Here is a 7748-nt window from a genome sequence, read left to right as displayed (position 1 = left end):
TGATTGTAAAGAAAACAAAGAAAGCTCTTATCAGTTTGATGCTCAGCAATATAAAACCAGAAGTAAGTACATTGAATGCATCAGTTAACTTCATTCTCCTTGTGTTTCTGCACAGGTATTTTCTTTGAAAGACCCTTATCAAATCTGGCCACTCCTTATTTGAAGTTTTATTTAAATTCAGAATTATTCAGTGTATATATAAAATTGTTCGTTTTGTAGCATGGCTTTTGTTTCACCACATTTCAGGAGACTTTTTTTTTTTTTTCAGGATTTTCTGCAACATGAGAAAACATAATCAAATATTGTTAGGGACTTCAAACTCCGATTGCTTGCAAAGTGTCAGAGGTGAAGCTGAAGAATTCCTGAAGTATGTTTTTATACACAGACAGCTTGAAGATACTTTGCCATCTGAACGACTCCTTGACCTTTTGGAATAAGTATGACAGTTAAGATAAGCTGATGAATAAATGCTTATCCTGTTTGCAGGAATTAGGGTATTGGTCTATAACTGAGCATCATGGTGGCATTCTCTATAGAAGGCCTGAGCTTCCTCCATAGTACATGGAGAGAGTTGAGAATTCATAAGAGCCAATACGATTATTGGGAAATTTCTGTTTTAGCCACATGGATATGGTTAAGCAAGGAAGAGAGGTGTAACATTTAGCCTCTTTGACCTAAGACTGCAGGGAAGCAGACTCAGTGCTGATGTCTTAATAGCTTTCAGGATATGAGAGAAACAGTTTAGAGGCTTTGAAGATGTTTAACCTACTTAACTCACCTACGAAAAGGATAATCTGCTTGCCAGCTTCAGGAGGATTATAAGCAACCCTTAGCAGTCTCCTGCAAAACTTGCATCAGAAAGATCATTCATGCTCAGAGCAATCTATCTCACTAAGTGTGTGATTTAGCACTTCATTGTGGCTCAAAAGGGAGCCAAACTGATTGTCCTCATGCACTGTGCTTTGGTTCATTTGATACAGCTGTCTCAGAGCATGGGACTCCTTTGGGGAACAAGACAGGAAGGTGTCCTCCAACCATGACATTCAATCTGTGTCTTCAGACTAAAGCCATTCCAAAGTTAACCCCTGAAATGTGCATTGAGGCTGAGCATTTGACAGCTACACAACATTTGCTTTATGAAAGGGCTTCACTTGGATGAGTCTGCTTGCACACAGGCATGAGCACATGCAAAACCAGCAGCACCAACACACCTTCCTCTCTGGTCTCTCTTGGACAGTTTGTACTACATATACACTCCTAAAAGGCATACTAATTTTCCCTTGACATTACCAAGAGATTGAGATCTTCTAGATCTTGGCAAAGCTAAAAACCAAAGAAAGGTTTATTCTGGCAATACCTGTGGAGAGAGGTATTCCTCAGTTCTGCTGTGTTACTTGGCAAAGAACCATTCTTAAACTGAATTAGACAACAAACCATTGTTTCCCCCTCCCCCATCTTCTTTATGGGCAGATTTAAACCTTATATATAACCTGTGACAGAAAAGAGATCTATTCACTTTACCCCTATTCCATCTTTCCAGTTATAGCAGAGTTCTCTAGCATTAAAGACCTGTTATAGTTAACCTCTAAAGAGAAAGCAAAGCAAATATGGACAAGGTCTGGTGAAAAATCAAGATATTGAAAGTCACTAAAACATAGCTCTAAAGTACAGCTGCAATGAGCATTATGTATTGAATAAAACACTTCCTGAGTTTCATGCTAGCAGTGGATGCAGTGACAGTCTCTGTCTTCCAAAGGAAGTAATCAGACACACCTTATGTTGTTAAATTATTTAGTGCAGCCACAGTAACAGAAAAGCAAATGTTAAAATTGAGACATGATGTAAACAGCTGAAGCTCATGATAATGGGTTAGCTAGTTACAACAGTGAGGTAAATATTATATTAGCAAACAGGTCAGAAAATGGGTGTAATTTTCCTCACCTTAATCTCCAAAGCCTGTTTATTACATCCAAATAAGACAGCACCTCTGAGAAAATGGAATAGAACAAAATAATCAAATGACATAGGACATATATTGCTACATTTAATCATTCCTAACTATAATAAATGACAAGGAAAAAAAAGGATTATTTTTAAAGGGTAGGAAAAGTTCCAGTTTTTGTTTTTTAGAGAAACTGAAAGACTAACATAATATTAACAAACTGAGAAGTGTCTCTGAAAGAAGAGTTGACAAATTAAAAACAACATTATGTGCTTATATTGCACTTTCAGAAAGGGTCCTTATCTCACTGGACATGAAATGAGAACTGCTCATAGAACTATCTGAACTTCTGACTGCTCATTATCTGTAATAGCTAGGATAAGTAAGTTATTGTTAAATCAAGAATTGAAGCAAGGTATATATTATTCCTACCGAAATACAGCCTTTTTGTCCACACAGATACATTTCTCCAATTGTAAGAAATTTTGCAAATGTATGACTCTCTTAAGCAAATTGTACAGCACCTTAAAAGATTTACAGATCTTCAGAGTATGCAGTGTCAAGGTGCAGTAAGGTAGAAAACTGAATTTAATCTACTAAGAGCCTGCAGAACAGAATGTTTAATTGTATCAGCCTCTCAAATTTATTTACTCTTTAGTATTCCTTGTTTGAATACATACAGAATCTTCCACTTAATTTTTAAACCACATTTTGTAAGTTCTCTCTGTGTGTGGCTCTGCAAACGAATCTTGAATTTCATAGTCCAGCAAAAAGCTTTATTTGCAATTTTTTACATACTTTAGACAACTAATGCTTAGGAAGGCTATCTTAGCTAGGCACCTTGAGTATAACAATTAAAATATTAACTACTGCATTTTTAGAATAGATTGCTGGAAGAGATGGTTTGGCTATTTGCTGTAGAGGCATTTTTAGGAATGGCTTCAGTTTTGCCCCTGTTCCTGTCTAAGTGTGTGTGTCACCATCAGGAGACAGTCTAAGCTGTAACACCACCCACAGCCAAACGATTCTGCCTCTTATCCTCCCCCCTGCCAAAGTGAGATGGAGCAGTTTGATTTGCTGCCAAACATACTGAGAGGTTTGAGTAACTTAGATACCTCAGAGAGTAAAGCTAGCTGGGGGAAAAAACCTGGATCCATCTCCCACCTGCCCATTATAATTGTTACCACCCTTTAGAGAAGGTTTTAACACGGAGACTGGCAGTATCCCACACCCTTTTTATTTCTGGCTAACAGAAGATCTCTAACCAGTCCATTTGGAAAATGGTTTTATGTTTTTTCTGCTCACATCCTCATCAGAGGAGTCATCCCTGACTTTGTCACAATGCAACATATTTTACTCATGACTCTCTGAGGCTATCCTGAGGCCTGAAGCTAATGCTCCTGACGGTGGCTGGCATTCACATTCTAGCTTAGCCCCGCTTAGTATGTCTGCCTTCTGTGTGCTCAAACACTGCACTGAAACGCTTGACTTTTTTTATTTTTTTTTTAATTCAAGCCATCCTTTTTAACGCTGCAACTTCCGACGCAGAGGAATCGCTGTTCCTCACTTGTCGTGGGCCGGGTCAGACACACCCCGGGAGGGACTCGCTCCCCCTGCTGGCCCGTGGCAGCGAAATTCCCCTTGGATCGAGGGAGATAATCCCCGGCGAGGCGGTACGGAGTAGATCTTTACGGGGGGTTAATTTTGCCGCGGATTACCATTGAGACATTGAAATTAATCCAAGATGTTATCTGTTGTAAAAAACCTACAGGTGTTTCAGTGCCTTCCACCAATTCCAACAAAATTTTCACATGCAAGAAATCTTTATATAATTTTAAAAATGCTAAATAGTTTCCCAAGGAAACTAAAGGTTCATGAGCAACCTCGGGTTCATACCACAAAAGTTACAGTTTAACTTGTCCTGTGACTGTTGTCAAATACTCTGCTCCCCCTCCACCACGGTCAATCTCCCAGCAACAGCAGAAATCAGTCTCTACCAGGGCAAGAATTGTATGCAAAGACCAACTGAACTTCAATGGTTGTTAGACTGACAAGTCACAAACACAGCTTTGCAGCTTCGCATTTGTGTACTGATACACTGTTTAGCTCAAGTCTGAGGGTAACCAAGTTATAATATATAGATGTTTATGAAAGAATAAGCAAAAAAGTAAAAAAAAAACCACCAAAAGCTCTTCATTCATACACAAGTTAGTGTTGTCTGCTATAGGATATTTTTTCTTGCATGGATTTAGAAAACCATATAGACTGATGTAGCTTCTGCTAAAGTAAAAGCCAACCTATTTTCATGGCTCAAACCCATAATTTGACGGGTAAGTGCTGGAAATTATAATGTATAATTTCAATAGCATTTAAAAAGAAGAAGCTGTTGCTGTTTCAGTGATGCAGTGAGTCAGGGTTTTCAAAAGCATGGTACACACATGAGAGAACAAATAAAGTACCACAAAGAGCATAATTTGCATGCAATACTCAATTTTTTAATCACAGAGATATTAAGAATCCATCACTACTAACAAAAAAGCAGACACAAAACCTAATACTGGCAATACCTTTAGTGAGAGTCCTCCTCCATATGCTGGCCAGCCACAAGAATGTGCCATAGATCTTCCTGTTCTGGCCAGAGAAATGCTCACTCACCTCTGGGCATCGTAAGCAAAGAGCTGTGTCAAGTGGTGGCAGCAAACTGAACAGTAGCCACTGCAAATTGACTTTTAGAATGGATTACACTAGACTATATTTAATATACACATGATTACCCTAACTAAACAGCAGTATTTCAGTTAAGTCACTTTTGGAAGAGAATTATGCATACTCTAATTTAGTTCAGTTAAAATTTGCAGGTTTCTCTTCTCATAAAGTTTTAATATGGTTTAAGTATTTCAGTTTGGTTAATTCAGGTCAATACCCCCAAGTATGACTTTGCCAAAGGGGTATTCCTTTTCATACTCTTGTTTTGTATAAAGCTCTGTCTTGGTGAAATTTATAGACTGTATACATTCTTTATTGTGGAATATTTCCTTGGGTAGTAGTTATAACATCAATTCCTGTCTGATCACAACTGACTCTTTTTAGACATTTTTAAAGGAAAAAATGGAAATTTGCTGGTTTAATTATTCAAGGAGATTTTTTTTTCCTCCCCATGACACATGCAGAACTGGAATAAGTATACATTCCGTAACCAGTGTTAGAGGGAAGAGAGCAATGTCACCATCCATATATTTATTATGTAATTCTGAGACTGGGAAAGATCGAGAACTTGATTCAAATTGAAAAAAAAATTGAAACAGCAAAATCAAAAGTGTTTTGAAGGGAGTACATTCCTCAAGTTATCTCCACAAATAAATATTATTCATATCAGAAATTCCAGTGAACTGTAATCCTCATGTCAGAAAGTGTTGCATAAGAACTTCCCATGCTGCAGATTAAGGAATACACTGGAAAAATGTTCTTGTCTTCCACTCATCTGGAACTATCATTCATACCCATGTAATCCCCTTGATCACTGAGCACATAATAAAGATGGGTTCCAAAATAATTTATAATACTTGAATTATAAAAAGTCAGACTGGTTTTGTGTCCTCTCCAAAAGTTTGTTTAGAGCTCAAGAGAAGTCCCTTTGCTTGCTTTGTTTCATAAATTTGTTCCAGATTTTATGGGAATGTAACTTTTAAAGTCAGGTACTTGTTCAATAACCTCCTAATTCTAACCCAAAATTATTTTGTTTTCTAACAGTTTGAAAGGCAGCATATTTATATAGACATTTTAGTAATTTAACTTTACCTGATGTGATTTTCAAGCTCACATTTGCAGTCTGTATTACATCTGAAATATTCCCAAAGCAGTCAGGAGTTCCCAACAGGCCATTCTCTCCAGGTGAATAGTATGCAGCAAATCCTAACAGCAGGCTTGGAAAAATCAGCAGCATGATTTATGTAATACCTATAAATCAAAAGGATTAATATTTTAAGCTAAGATTAATATTTTCATTGTGTTACTACCAGCCAAAAGGTTTTACCTCAGCAGTGGTTTGTTGTTCTGGATGAGAATGATCACACTGCTTGCTTTCTTAAGCTGCTTAGTATTTACACAATTGTAATTGGGAATTGGATAAGCCTTCTTACCATTTTTATGGTCTATTTCATGGTTTATGATCCATGGATATAACTGTTTTTCTATGCATGATCTTTTTCCTGTTTCTCTCATGTCCCTTTAGATCCTGCAGTAAGCAAAGGCCCAATTTCACCATGACCCTCAGGGATCTGTTAAATGCCATACTATACACTAAAGCACTACAATTTAATATTTGACTGCTGTGATTGAATTGTCACAGTCTCAAGAATCACTGGGCTAAGATCAGCAGGAGATAATTCACCCTTTGGAACTGAGGAAAGCCTTGAGGCAAAGCTTCAACAATTTAGACACAGTTCCTCTAGAGTAATTAGACTGGAACAATGTTTAAATCATTAATTTATTAATAATTAATGTTTTAGGCCTCACAAGGTCAACAAACTTTCCATCAGCATAACTTCACCTGATAAACTACTAATTGGCTGCATTCCTTTCTGTCTTGATTAGTGCCAGTTTAATCTTCATACTATACTGGTTAGAACTTCTAAAGATTTCTTTATGCAGTCCTACCATACATGTCACATCAGTTACCACAGTTATTTGTGGGGGCATCTGTACAAGACTGGTCAAGTGCACTACTGACATTGCCATCACTAACGTTGCTGAATAAAAGGAAACAGAATCAGAAAACCCTTAGTTGTAAAGAACCCACAAAAATCACTGGGTTCAGCTCCTGGTCCTACACAGGACAGCCCCAGGAATCCCACCATGGGCCTGAGAGCCCTGTCCAAACATTCCTTGAGCTCTGTCAGGCTTGGCGCTGTGATCACTTTCCTGGGAGCCTCTTCAGTGCCCAATTACCCTCTGGGGGAGATACCTTTTTTCTTACATCCAGCCTAAACTTCCCCTGACACAACTTCAGCCATTCCCTTGAGCGCCGCCACTGGTCACCAGAGCAGAGATCAGCCTCTGCCCCTGCACTGGCCGTCATGAGGAAGCTCCAAGACCACAACAATGTCTGACTTCAGTCTCCTCCAGGCTGAACAAGCCAAGCGACCTCAGGTACTCCTCAAATGGCTTCCTCTCCAGACCCTTGAAAATGTTCATCACGACACTATCAGAACACAATTATGCCCACAGAGAAGGGAAAACCCAATTCCTCTTATTTGAGAAAGCACTGAAGAGAGCTCAAGTCCGGCTGTTCCGTGGGCACGGGGTGTGTGCCACCTGCCCGGCCCAGGGATGGCGTTATTGCCCGGCCCAGGGAAGGTGTCCCCGCCAGCACCTGCCGCTGGTCAGACTGGCCGCGCCCTAAAGGAACGACAGCACAGAGCTCCTTGGGCCTCGTGCTCACTCGGGGGCTTTTATCGGGCAAAGGCATTTTCATTCTGTGCGTTCCGACATGAGAAACCCCAGGTCACAGCAAGCCCCGGGGCTCACGCGCGCTCCTCTCGGCTGAGCGCGGCTCCGCCGCCTCACCGCTCTCAGGGCAGGAGGGCGCGCACACGGCGGAAGGCGCGCGCACAGTGCCCTCTCAGCCAGGAGTGACGTCACTAGGCGGAAGAAGTCCCGCGAGCTGCTCACGTCAGGCGGCTTCCGGGAGAGCCAACCGGGGCCTTAAAGGGGCGCAGCGGCTCTGGTTAGTGGCGGCCCCAGGCTCGGTCGTACCCGTGTCTACAGGACCGGTTACACTGCACCGCCCGCACAGGGCCACAAACCG

This window comes from Haemorhous mexicanus, chromosome 17 (assembly GCF_027477595.1).
Source record: "Haemorhous mexicanus isolate bHaeMex1 chromosome 17, bHaeMex1.pri, whole genome shotgun sequence".
Classification (NCBI taxonomy): domain Eukaryota; kingdom Metazoa; phylum Chordata; class Aves; order Passeriformes; family Fringillidae; genus Haemorhous; species Haemorhous mexicanus.
The sequence above is the reverse complement of the archived record's forward strand: the minus strand, read 5'-3'. Positions refer to the sequence as shown.